We start from the raw sequence: 12,272 nt of genomic DNA, 5'->3' as shown, positions 1-12,272 counted from the left end.
GCCACAGCGGGACCACTGTCACAGGGGACCCCGGAGGCCCCTGAGGCCCGGGGCTGCTGCTGCAGCCAGGTCAACCATCAGAAGTAGAGGAAAAGAACAAGGCTTCTTCCACCAGCTTCCCAGGTCCCGCCAGAACCTGCCATTGGCCAAAGGTAACAAAACACTAGCTGCAAGGAGCCTAGGAGATGATGCAGAACAGAGCAGTTTGGGAAGTTTTACTCTCCAAATACACAGCGTCCTGTTCACACACATGTGCACAGACCCCACACACTACACCTGCCATCTGCTTCACTCTTGATGTATTTTTTTCTCTAGAATACTCGTATCCTTATCTTATTTGACTCCCAGAGTCATTGGTTTTTCTCAAAAAACCTCATTATAGAAATAACGAATTATAGACATTTACATAATATTTTAGAAAATTTCGAGATGCAAAAAAAGCAAAAATAAAAGTCACTTGGAATGCTTTCTACCTGGGGACGGCCAATGCTAATATTTGGTGCAGGCGCGCCCTTCCTGACTGTATTTGTAAATACGACAGGGTGAAAATGGGGTCTTGGCATCTCCACAGAGAGACAGGAAGTCCAGCCACGTAGGATTTACCAAAGGGATGTTCTGCCACTATTATCGTCCGTTACCCACTTTGATGTAAAGGGGAAGGGAGGACATGACCCTCAAATGAAACAAAGCGGCATCAAAGGAGTTGCCAGAGAACTCACCTGGGTCCCCTGGGGTGTGGGGAGGTGGGTACCAGGGTGCAGCAACACACCTGTGCCTGGAGAACCTAAGAGCAAGAGCTGGAGCTGGAGCTGCCTCCATGGCAGGAGGAGGAGAGAGTAATGGAGAGCGCGTGCTGCCCTCCACGGGTGGGCAGCAGGGGCAGTCGCACAAATGGCACCTCCAAAGGGCCAGGGAGGCTTGGAGAGGCAAGGTGAACTCCCCCGGGGAAATCCAGGAGGGGAGGGGTCAGCCAGGAGCCCAGAGCTGAGTTGCAAACAGCCAGCTGAGGAGGAGCCCCACATGGCTTCCCCAGAAGCTCACAGCAGAAGAAGGGCAGCCAGGGCATGACTCTGGCAGAAACAACTTCAGGGAGACACAGCAGCCTAGGATTCTGTCCTTGTCCTTTAACTGCCTCTGCTCCCTGGTCCTGGGCAGAGGCACAGGGGTGGGGTGGAGGAGCAGAGAGAACAGCTATTCAGTAGAAGAAAAGGAAAAAGTGAGGAAGAGAGGAGAGCACCCCCCACCAACCTGCTGCCCCTTCCACTGCAGGTTTCCTAGCCCAAGTCTGCCTGGGCTGGGGAGGGGGACATTCGAATTGGAGACAAGATGGAAACATTGGTTGTGGACTGGACCAAATTTTTTAATACCTGAAAACAAAATCATTCCTCAATCTCTGAGAGCCGCACGAGGCTGCTGAGCACTTGAAATGAGGCCAGTCTGAATAGAGATGTTCAGAAAGTGTAAAATACACACGGCATTTCATTGTTTTAATGGAAGTAAAACTGGTACTACCAGTGAGTCAGTTTCGGGTGTACAGCATAACCATTCCATACATGTGCACACTGCAAAGCCATCACCACCGAAGTCTAGTTCCCTTGTCACCACACCTTCACCCTTTTGTCCACCCCACAACCCCTGACCTTCTGATAACCATCAGTCCGTTCTCTGTATCTATGAGTTTTGCTTTGTTTGTTCATTTGTTTTGTTCTGTTTTGTTTTTTAGCAACGTACACACAGCTTGGTCCCTCCTCCTATGCAGCGGGGTCCCACCTCTCCTGCGAAATGCGGCGTCTACTCTGGTGTCTCCACTGACATTTCCGTGTTAACATCTGCACACATGCTCTCGTAGTACCCACACTCCCTTCCGTGTAGTAGAAATTAACACCTGTCCAGGTTACTGCAGGGTCACACTGTAGATTCCACAGGGCTGATTCCAGAATCTCTGCAAGGCAGCGGGTGGGGGTGATGAGACCCCCTCTAGCTTGGCTCGAGGTCCCCTGTCTGTGCAGTGTGGCACCTCGAGAGGGAAGCAGCCTCCCCTCCTGGCAGAGACAAAGCCTGTCTGCCTTGCTCCTGCCCCAGGCCTGGCCCCACCGAGGGAAGCCCGCCACTCAGGCCTACGGGTCACCTCCACCAGCTCCTCTGCTTCCGGCCTCCCCTCTGTTCTGCCCACCAGGCTCCTCCCTGTCTGCGCAATGGCCACCCTGGAACATTCAGAATGAAGCACAGAATTATTTGACAATTCATTAGACCCATAACAATCATTTTTCATGTAAATTTGTACGTATTTCACATTCCAGGTGTCTTGTCAAGTTGAAAAGAAATTTCCTAGTAGGGTAAATGGTCACCTTTTGATTAATTTAAAATGTCTTCAACTGAGGTTTGTGATTTTAAGTAAAAAATCCTAAATTTATCAACAATTTTAAAATATTTGAGAGAACTTAAAACACAGTATTTTTAAATGTAATTTATTACATTTTTAAGAATTACATAAATATACAGGAAGATTTTATAAAAATAAAATACTTGAAAATAGAAGCTATTATATTTATATATATAATTTTAAAGGCTTAAGGGAATTTAATTATCAAGAAATAAAAGTGCTCTTAAAATGACTGCTAAATATGCAAGATAAAATACGTAAAATTTTAAAATTTGTTGACTGAAATTAAATGCTTAGGTAGAAACTACGTTTTTGTGAGTTTAAGGAACTAGATATTAAAACTGTACAGAAGAGTCACCTCTGGCTCACATTTCTTGCCCCAGATTACATTCCAGGGATTTTCACCAGGCTGTAACCCCCGGAACCGGTTGGCACCCCCACCCCTGTGTGTACACAGCCACTGCTTACCTCCGGCTCCCTGCATGTCAGGGGTGGTGAGGGCGGGAGGCCCTCTGCACCCTGGGCTCTGCAGTGGAGGAGACGAGACGGTGAGGTTATCGTGATTGCGACTGAAGGCCTAGGGCTTCTCTCCGTATGCCATCATCAGCTCTCTCTCCTTTTTTAGTTCTAATCATTGGAGGTAAATTTTAAACGAGGTGGTCCACCAGGAGGCAGGTCATGCAGGGGTCAAGGGCTGCTCTGGCCAGGCACCAGGCACCAGACACATTTCTCCCGACTCTTACCAGCAGCACCATCCCACTTTACAGATGAAGACACTGAGGCTCACAGGCAAGATAATGGCCCAGCCTGCCCTTGGCACCAAGTGGCCACTGCAGCAACTGCTCAAAACTCTGGATACCCAGGATGGTAGCCGGGGGAAGAGCAGGCTCTGCATATAGGATCAGACATGGGTTTAAATCAGGCTCCACCACCTCCTTGGTGTGTGGACTTAAGGAAGTCACTTGGCATCTCCCAACATCGCTTTCTTTGTTTATAAGGTTGTGAACCCCAGCAGTCATGGGTAAAAAAGCGCTTGGCACTAAATGCGTGCTCAGTAAATGGCCACTTCCACCCTCAAATGCTCAGAAGAGGAGCTGGGACATGGTTCTAGCCACCAACAGGAAACCGCCAAACAGCTTCCTGCCTAGAAGTCATGGGCTACAAGGGAGAGCCCCAAACACCAGCCAACCCAGAGGTGGGCTTCCTCTGGCTCTGGGACAGGCTGCCAGGTCCTCAACCCTCACAAATGCTCCCTACCTCTGGGGTTAGTGCTGCCCTGCGGCCCAGGGGTCAGGTCACTGGTCCCAATGCCCTGGCCTCATGGCGGTCAGCACTTAGACTTTCTCCCCAGGTCTTCAGGTCCTTAGTGCCCACACAGAGGGGACATGGCACATCCTTCTTCTACAGCTTCCCCTCGTCTGGTCGAGTGTGGGCCACTGATTCTCTCGTCCCCCTCTGCCAGGATGGCCTGAGACTCACCAGAGCCGGGCTGATCTCCAAGTCCCACCAGAGGTGGGACAGCCTTCCTAGAGGACGGCCCCCGGGCTCTGCAGGGCTGGGCAGCCCCCTGAGGTACTTCTTCCCCCAGTTCCCTCCAGTGCGACTTTGGGGTTTGTTGTTTTTGTTTTTGTTTTTGTTTTAATGCTCTCTTGACCCAGTTCTAAGGCCCTGGCTAGTGGTGGGTCAGTTGCCCTTCTTGAGCTGATTAAGTCCCCACTCCAACCACTTCCCTTATGGGGCTTCACACTCTGGACCCTGGGGACCAGCCCCAATCAACCAGGGCCAGGCACCAGACAACCAGGGACAGCCCCTAAGCTGTCCTCCTCAGAGCCCAGGAAATTATTCAAGTTAGCCAGTCCACAGGGAGCCTGAGAAGCTAACCCCACCCCACTTTCCCCACACAAGCTGCCCCCTACAGCTCCAGCTGCCAGCTCCCCGGTCCCGGGTACGAGCCCCTGTGTGGCCCTGCCTGGCAGCTTGCTCTGGTTTGGAGCTGTAAGTGACAAAGAGTCTGCCTTTCATCTATCTGAGGATCTTTGTGTTGGGTCCACCATCAAAGGAACCTTTAAGTCTTATAAAACAATTGGTGCTCTGAGCAGGATGGCGTGGCCGTGACCGCTGGCTCTTGGAGAGCTTTGTCGGGAGACTGCTCTTGGTTTATTTATTGGTTCCAGACCACGGTGAGAGGGCCTGGGACAGAACTAGGGCTTGCGTGTCAGCCTCGCTGCTGCTAGTATGTGGTGGCCACTCTCTCCTTACCCAAACTTCCTCAGCGTGGGAACACCCAAGTGAAGAGTGCTAATTGACCCAAGTCTGGGGGCTGCATCCTGGCTTGGGTGGGGCCCGCTTTGGGGCCATAGGAGTGATGGGTCACGGGAGCAGCACTTTTCTGGGCTGGGTGTTCCAATGTGTTTCTGGAACAATCAGTGTTTACCAGAGGCCCTTTCCAGGGCCCTAAGCTATCTTCGGTGTCATTCTTCTTTTTTGTCCTTTGGGGCAGGACCCTGGTTTGTCTGTGTGTTTCGGGCGACCCCTGTGCCAGGAAGTGCTGCTTGGAATCCCTGAGGTAGAGAAATGGCACGTGTCTCATTGTCCATGTTGCTCAGGTGGGGGTCACCTGCATACCTCCCACTCCCCAGACCCTCAGGGGTATTGCGAGTTACATGCTCCCCCACCCCCAACACCTTCCACATTACCCAGTTACTTCAGTAATGCAAGAGCCCTAACCAGAGGAAAACTGAAAAATTCACAAATCATGGAAATTAAACAACACACTTTTAAACAATCAGTAAATCAAGAAGAAATTACAAAGGAGATTAGAAAATTCTCAGAGATGAAAGAAAACTAGAACACAACATACCAAAAACTACGGGTGCAGTGACAGCAGCGCTAAGGAGGAAAATTGTAACACATTACAAACAAAACAAGAAATAGCTCAAATCAACAATCTTACTTTACAACTTAAGAAACTAGGAAAAAAAGGAACAAATTAAAATAATGAGAAAGAAAGAAATAATAAAGATTAGAGCAGAGATAAATGAGAATCTACAGATTCCATGTAATTCTTATCAAAATCTCAGTGATGTTTTCTGCAGATACAGAAAACCTATCCTAAAATTCAAATAGAATACCAAGAGACCCTGAATGACCAAAACGATCTTGAAAAAGAACAAAACTGAAAGACTCACAATTTCTGATTTCAACACTTAACACAGAGCTACGGTAATCAAAGTAGTGTGGTACTGAACAAAAGACCTATAGACCAACGGGATAGAAGACAGAGCCCAGAATTAAGCCCTTGTACATACGGTCAAATGATTTTTGACAAGGGTGCCAGACCATTCTGTCAATGAAATAATCAATGAACAATCTATCACTGAAATAGAAGAGTTTTATTTAAGCCTAGGAGTATAGCCCGGGAGACACCGATTCAAGAAGCACTTGAATTGTGCTCCACCAACTACAAAATGGGAGAGGCTTATAAAGGCAAAACCCACAAAATTACATGAGTTGCCTGTCAAGAATTATAACTGGAGCTGGCAAGAAGTAAGGGTGCTTGTTAACCAAGAACTGTTTGGGGTCTGAAATGGCTGCACAGTTGCAAGGCAGAGAACTTGAGACAGTGACACTGAAGCTGGTAGCTAGCAGGTATTGTTTTGAGAAAGTCTGGTGGTGTCCTTGAGTCTGATACAGTTCAGAAAATTCAAGTTCTCAGTAATGGAAGAATGTGTCTGAAACCACATCAACAATGGCCACCTGGCTCCATTTTGAATGCCTGAACCACAGTGACTCCATTTTGAGTTTTAAATGCATTATTTTCTTTAATGGTTAAAGCAGATGTACAATGGATGTTTAATAAGCCACAAAACAGGTTGTTCCAGTTAGCATGAAGTTGAAATTAAATCATGTATAAGCCAGAATGACTTCCCCATAGCTCAATACGTGAAAATTTCTTCCATCAACTGAATGGGGAAAGGACAGTCTTCTCAACAAGTGGTGCTAGGGGAACCAGATAGTCACATGTGAAAGAAGGAGCTGGACCTTACCTAACACCATATACAAAAATTAATTCAAAATGGATCAAGGATCTGAATGAAGACATAAAACTCTTAGAAGAAAACATCGGACAAAAGCTTCACAACATGGAATTTGGTAATGATATCTTGGGTAAGACGCTAAAGGCACAGGCAATTTAAAAATAGACAAACTGAACTTCATGAAAAATTGAAAATTTCTGTATATTGAGACACTATCCAAAGAGTAAACAAGCAACCCACAGAATGAGAGAAAATAATAAAGGATTAATATCCACAATATAGAGAGAATTCCTAAAATTCAGCAACAAAAAAGCAAACAAACTGATGCAAAAATGAACAAAGAACTTGAATAGACATCTCTCCAAAGAAGATGTACATATAACTAATAAGCACATAAAAACATGCTCAACACCACTGATCATTAGGAAAATGCAAATCAAAACTATAATGAGGTACCACCTCACACCCCTTAGGATGGCTACTATTTTTTTAAGAAAGCAGAAAATAAAGTGTTGGCAAAGATGTGGAGAAATTGGAACTCTATTCAGGTGAGAATGTAAAATGGTTCGGCCACTATGAAAAACACTATGGTGGGTTCCTCAAACAGTTAGAATTAGAATGACCATGTGACCCAGCAATCCCACTTCTGGGTATATACCTAAAAGAATTGAAAGCAGGGTCTCAAAGAGAGGCTTGTACCCTCATATTCATAGCAGCATTATTCACAGTAGCAACTCAAGTGTCCATCTAAGGATGAATGGATAAACAAAATGTGCTATGTACATACAATGGAATAGTATTCAGCCTTAAAAAGAATATGGTTTTGACACAGGCTACAACATGGATGTGTCTTAAGGACACTATGCTAAGTGAAAGAACTCAGTCACAAAAAGACAAAATACTGCATGATTTAAATTATACGAGATACTTAGAATAGTCGAATTCATAAAGACAGTAAGTGTAACGGGGGCTGCCAGGGGCTGGGGAGCCAGGGGTGACAGGGAATGAGGACTTACTGCTTAACTGAGGTACGGAATTGCAGTTTCACAAGAGGAAAACAGTCACGGGGCTGTATGGTGCTGATGGTCACGCAGCGGTGTCAATGTGCTCTGTGTAACTCAACTGCACACTTAAAAATGGCTGGAATCACAAATTTTATGTTAAGTGTATGTTACCACACAACTAAACATTATTTTCTAAGCAGAGTTGTTGGGCAGTTAATGAGATAAGGGATGTAGAATGGTGAGCACAGGGAATTTCATGAGCAAAAAGGATCACTCATTGTTCACTTAATTAGGACGCACACTCCCACACCGTACCATCAGAGGGAAGTTGTAATTCTATTTTGTGAATTACAAGAGATCTGCAGAGAGGGAAAGAGAAACTGTCACTGAACTGGTCCTGGACTGGTGGTAGAGGAGGGGCGGGGACAGGGAGGGGCTCCCACGGATGGTGATGGGGTTGGGGAGTGGGAGGCGGCAGGGAACGGGTGAGCAGGGCGTGGGGGTGGGGAGCAGAGGGTGAGGAACAGGTGAGGGTAGTCATGTCGCCCTCCTCTGCCTCCCTGGGCCTGGACTCAGGCACCAGCTGGGCCCAGCTGCAGGGAGGGTGAGAGAACTCAGGCCCTCTGAGCGGGAGGAGCTGGAGGTGAGAGGTTTTCATGGAGGGAAAAATGGAGCTTTCTCGGCTGAAGGCAGCTGCTCAAGACCCAGTGACCAGGCCTGACCCAAGGCGGAGCCTGAGGGGCTGCCAGAGGCACATCTGCTTGTCCCCTACTCTGAGCTGGGCGGCCCCCATCCACCCCGCAGGCCCAGGAGGCCACACGAGGGTGGAACGTCCAGGGCAGGCTGGTGGGTGACTGAGACGGGGGCGGAGTTGGAGGATGCACCCGCTGCCCCTGGGGTGGTGCCTGGTTCACATCATAACGAGGTGCCAGCTGATGGCATGGTGGGCGCAATGGGCTGAACCACGGAGGAAGCCAGTCCACCAAGGGCGAGTTTTTCCCTGAGGCTGAGAGGCTTTATCTGCTGATGAAATCCCTGGGGCATCTTTGAACCTATTTCCTTCCCTGGGATTGCAAGGCCAGGAGGACCTCTTTTAAGAGCTCACAGTGAGGCCATGGCGATGCACACGGATCATCCCCTGGTTTAGTTCTCAGTGGCCAGTTGACTTAATTGGCACCCACAGCCTTCCCATCAGCTGAGTAACAGGAATTCACGGTTGGTGGCTCCTGAGTGACCAAACAGAAACTTCCACTTGCTGAAAGAGGAAGGGACAGAAATAGCCTCAGGCCTGGGAGGTGACTGCCAGGAAAGGAGGTGGGGACACAGGTATGTGAGTGAAGGCTAGAATGTTCTCTAATGGAATTTGCGTCCAGTAGAGGAAAAACTTACCCTCTGAGATGAAGCTGTGTGAAAGGACAAACACATGACAGTGGTGAATCCCACGGGGATTTTGTGATCATCAATTCATACCAACTTTCACATCTTAAAGTTTACCTTATGGAAGACACTAAAAAGGACACTTAACACATTATCTCATTTAATTCACAAATACCCCCGTGAGAGAGGGACTGCTGTTGCCATTTTACAGACAAGCAAACCAAAGCACAGAAATCAAATAATTCATCTGAAGCTGCACAGCTAGTAAATTGCAGAAGGGAGACTTTAACCCAGGTCCCGAACTCACCATACCTGACGCTCTCCAGGGCCGCTGCTTAAATGTCTGTTGTACCTTCAGCATGGGACCAGAGGGGGGGCCAGGACTGTGATAAAATTAGGGGTGCAAGCCCTGGACCAATATGTGACTGTCTTTGTGGAAGACAACGTGCAAAAGAGGAAGCCAGAGACCGCAGTTCAGAACAGCCAGCTGCCTGAATGCGCAGGTCCTTCCTGAAGGAAGGAAACCCAGGGCAAGAGGGGTGACAACCAGGGGGCCTGAGGAAGTCCAAGCAAGCAAAGAGTAGGGGGTGTTCATCAGCCAGGGGTCCGGGGCCAGGAGGCATGACTCCTTGTCCCTGGACTCACAGGTGCAACTATCTCTGTCCAGCCTGTTAGAGGCTGGGGACATTCGGGAATGGGGAGAAGGAAAAAGACGTTTCCAGAAGTGGGGAGCTCTGAGATGCAAGGTCTCCTGCCCCAGCTAGCTCAGGCAAGAGTTCCTGGCGTGGCAGAATGAAGAGACGCCACCGGTCAGCAGGCTGAAGCCAAGATGCGTTTTCCTAAATGCGGTTTTTAACAACAAGTTCTATGTTCCATGTCCACTGTTTTCAGAGAAAATGACCTCTCTCTCCTCCCCTCAGCCTTACCCCTCCCTTACTCACCAATCCCATCCCCAGAGGGAACCACTGTCAAAAGTGTGGCTTCTGTCCTTCCAGGGACTTAGTTATTTACACACTTACCAAATGCTATATTCTAAAAAGAGAAAACATGGGTTGCAACTTCTTTTCACCTCCAAATGCTGCTGCCCTGGCCATCCTCCTGTGTCAGCACATGGACATCTACTGTGCCTTTTCCAGTGCTGACATGACATCCCAAGGTGATGTGGGACATGACAAGCCCTCGTGTGTCTGAGCATTTGTCCTATGTTGAGTGGAGGTGATCACAAGGCCTTCTTGAGAATGGGTTGTCCTTTCCCACAGTGTTGCTCCCTCCCATCAAATGATCAGATGTAGGGAGAGGATGTTTAGTCTCAGAGCACCTGGAAATGCTGGGATTCTGGTCCCTCTGATGTTTAAGGGATTTAGGGGTATGATGGATCTGAGAGGTGAAGGGGTCTGGGAATCGACTGTTTGGAAAAAGGTGGGGTCTGGGAAATCCTGTCTGTGAGGTTGTAGGTTTGTGAAGAGACAAGCATGGAAGGTGATGAGGTCTGGGCGGTGATGCAGAGGTGATGGGGTCTGAATCACCTCCCATGATGCCACAGCAGCTCTGCACAAGCAGGACTGCTGCCCAAAACAGCTGGGCTGGTCAGATGAGAGCCAGGCCTCCTCCCCATGGGCTGTGGTTGCCATCATCCTGTTCAGCCAGGCTGTGTCCTGCACACCTCTGGGTGCAGCTCTCTGGAGCCTTCTCCTTTGTCATCCAGGTGAAGCAGCAGCAGATCCCCTCCCTTCGTTCCAGGGCTTGGCTGCCCTGAGTCATAGACCAAGACCTGGGGCCGCCTAGAGCTCTTCCTCCCTCTATTTGGGCCCCTTAGCTGGAAAAACTGGTCAGTTTGTAGTGATAGAAATCAACTCACCCGAAGGACACACCTCGTGGCAGTTTAAGAAACCGAAGGGATGTAACCCCTGTGCAGTCTGAGGGCTCCTGAGCTTCCAGAAATCTGCATGCACGCTTAATTTTTCCCTCCCTCTTTTCTTCACTCCGTTTCCCCCACCTTCTCTCCCTGTCCTTCAACAAACACTTGTCGCCCCTCCCACGCACCAGGCACTGAGCTAAGTACTGGGCACCAAGAAATGAATTTGCAAGTTCCTACTACTCTTCATGAGGACATGCCATGCTTCTTCTGCACTGAGGTTCACAATGCTTGGTTGAGGTTTTATGGTTTTCTTGTGTTGTCTGACTTCATGCTGTTACAGATATCCAGGGTCCTTTTGCCAATTCAGAGACCTCCAAACTGGTCCCTGGACACCTGTTTCTGTAGACTCTGTCCCAAGTGCTTGGCATTGACCAAGCCTTCCAAGGACAGAAGAAACATGGGCACCTGCTGGACTCCCCTCCCTTTCCCAGAGAAGAACTCACACTGGCCTTGCCAAGGGCCCTGATGTCCCCCACCTAGAATGCTTGCAGGTACAATGGCCTCACCTCCACCACCCTGGCTCCCACATATGCCTCCTACTTCAGCCTGGTTACCTGTGCTCAGACAGCTTGGGTGAGGCACTCGGAGGTTTGAGGCTGAATAAATGGACAAGTCAGGTGAAAACAGGAAGGAAGCTAGGTGGAAACAGAAGCTCAGAGAGGTCACAAGTCTGCAATTTCATGAGTTCTAAAAGATAATATGCAGACTGAAAATAGTTACCTTGATTTGGAACTATCAAGGGGCATTAGTACAATTTTCCTTTCTACATTTTCTAAGTGTAGGTGTATTTCTTCCAAAATAACACAGAAGTGCAAGGGATAGATAGAAAGAGGGTCCTGTGCCCAGCAGGTGGGAAGGGAAAGGTTTCTCTTACTTTCTCAATGCCTGAGGCAAGTGGCTTCCCTAGAAGGTGGTTCCTGGTCCTCCAAGAGGGGTCAGTTCCCACGGGGAGGCCTTTGGAGGAAGCCCCGGGTAACAGTGTGAGTTTGAGTGAAAGCCCCGGGGGCCAAGGCTGTTCCAGGATGCACCTGACAAATTCCGATGTTACTCAACAATTCTTCAGAGTCTAAGGAGCATACTGTGTGGCAAAAGCTACTTGAGAGGTGCTGTCAGTGAGACCTGGGAGGCAAGTGCGTAACAGGGAGCAGGCCTCCCAGCCCAAATTGCTGAGAGGGTGAGTCTGCACCCAGGCGGCCCACCGGCCCAGCCCTCTCTGTGCCTCTCATGCTTCCTGATGTTTTGGGCAACTTGGGCCAAGTTCCAGGTGCAACTCGCTGGGCAGCTGGTGAGCTCCCTTGCAGAGGTGCAGGGTCCCAACCTTGTCTGGGACAGAGAGAGTTATTCTCAGGGCTGAACAGGGGGAAATGACTAAGCTTGATGTGTGCTTTATATTTTTAAAATTTTGCCTCTTTCCTCATGAGCCCAGCCTGCCCTTGGCCCTTCCAGCTCTGCCCCACGAGCCACCTGGCTAGCCACAGAGATCAAAGGCTTTCCAGCCTCCAGGACCCCTCCCTGCTGCTCCCTTGGCCTGGCACACCCTGCCTCCCTCTTCC

Source organism: Camelus dromedarius, chromosome 33 (genome assembly GCF_036321535.1).
Source record: "Camelus dromedarius isolate mCamDro1 chromosome 33, mCamDro1.pat, whole genome shotgun sequence".
Taxonomy (NCBI): Eukaryota; Metazoa; Chordata; class Mammalia; order Artiodactyla; family Camelidae; genus Camelus; species Camelus dromedarius.
Note: the sequence above shows the minus strand (reverse complement) of the source record.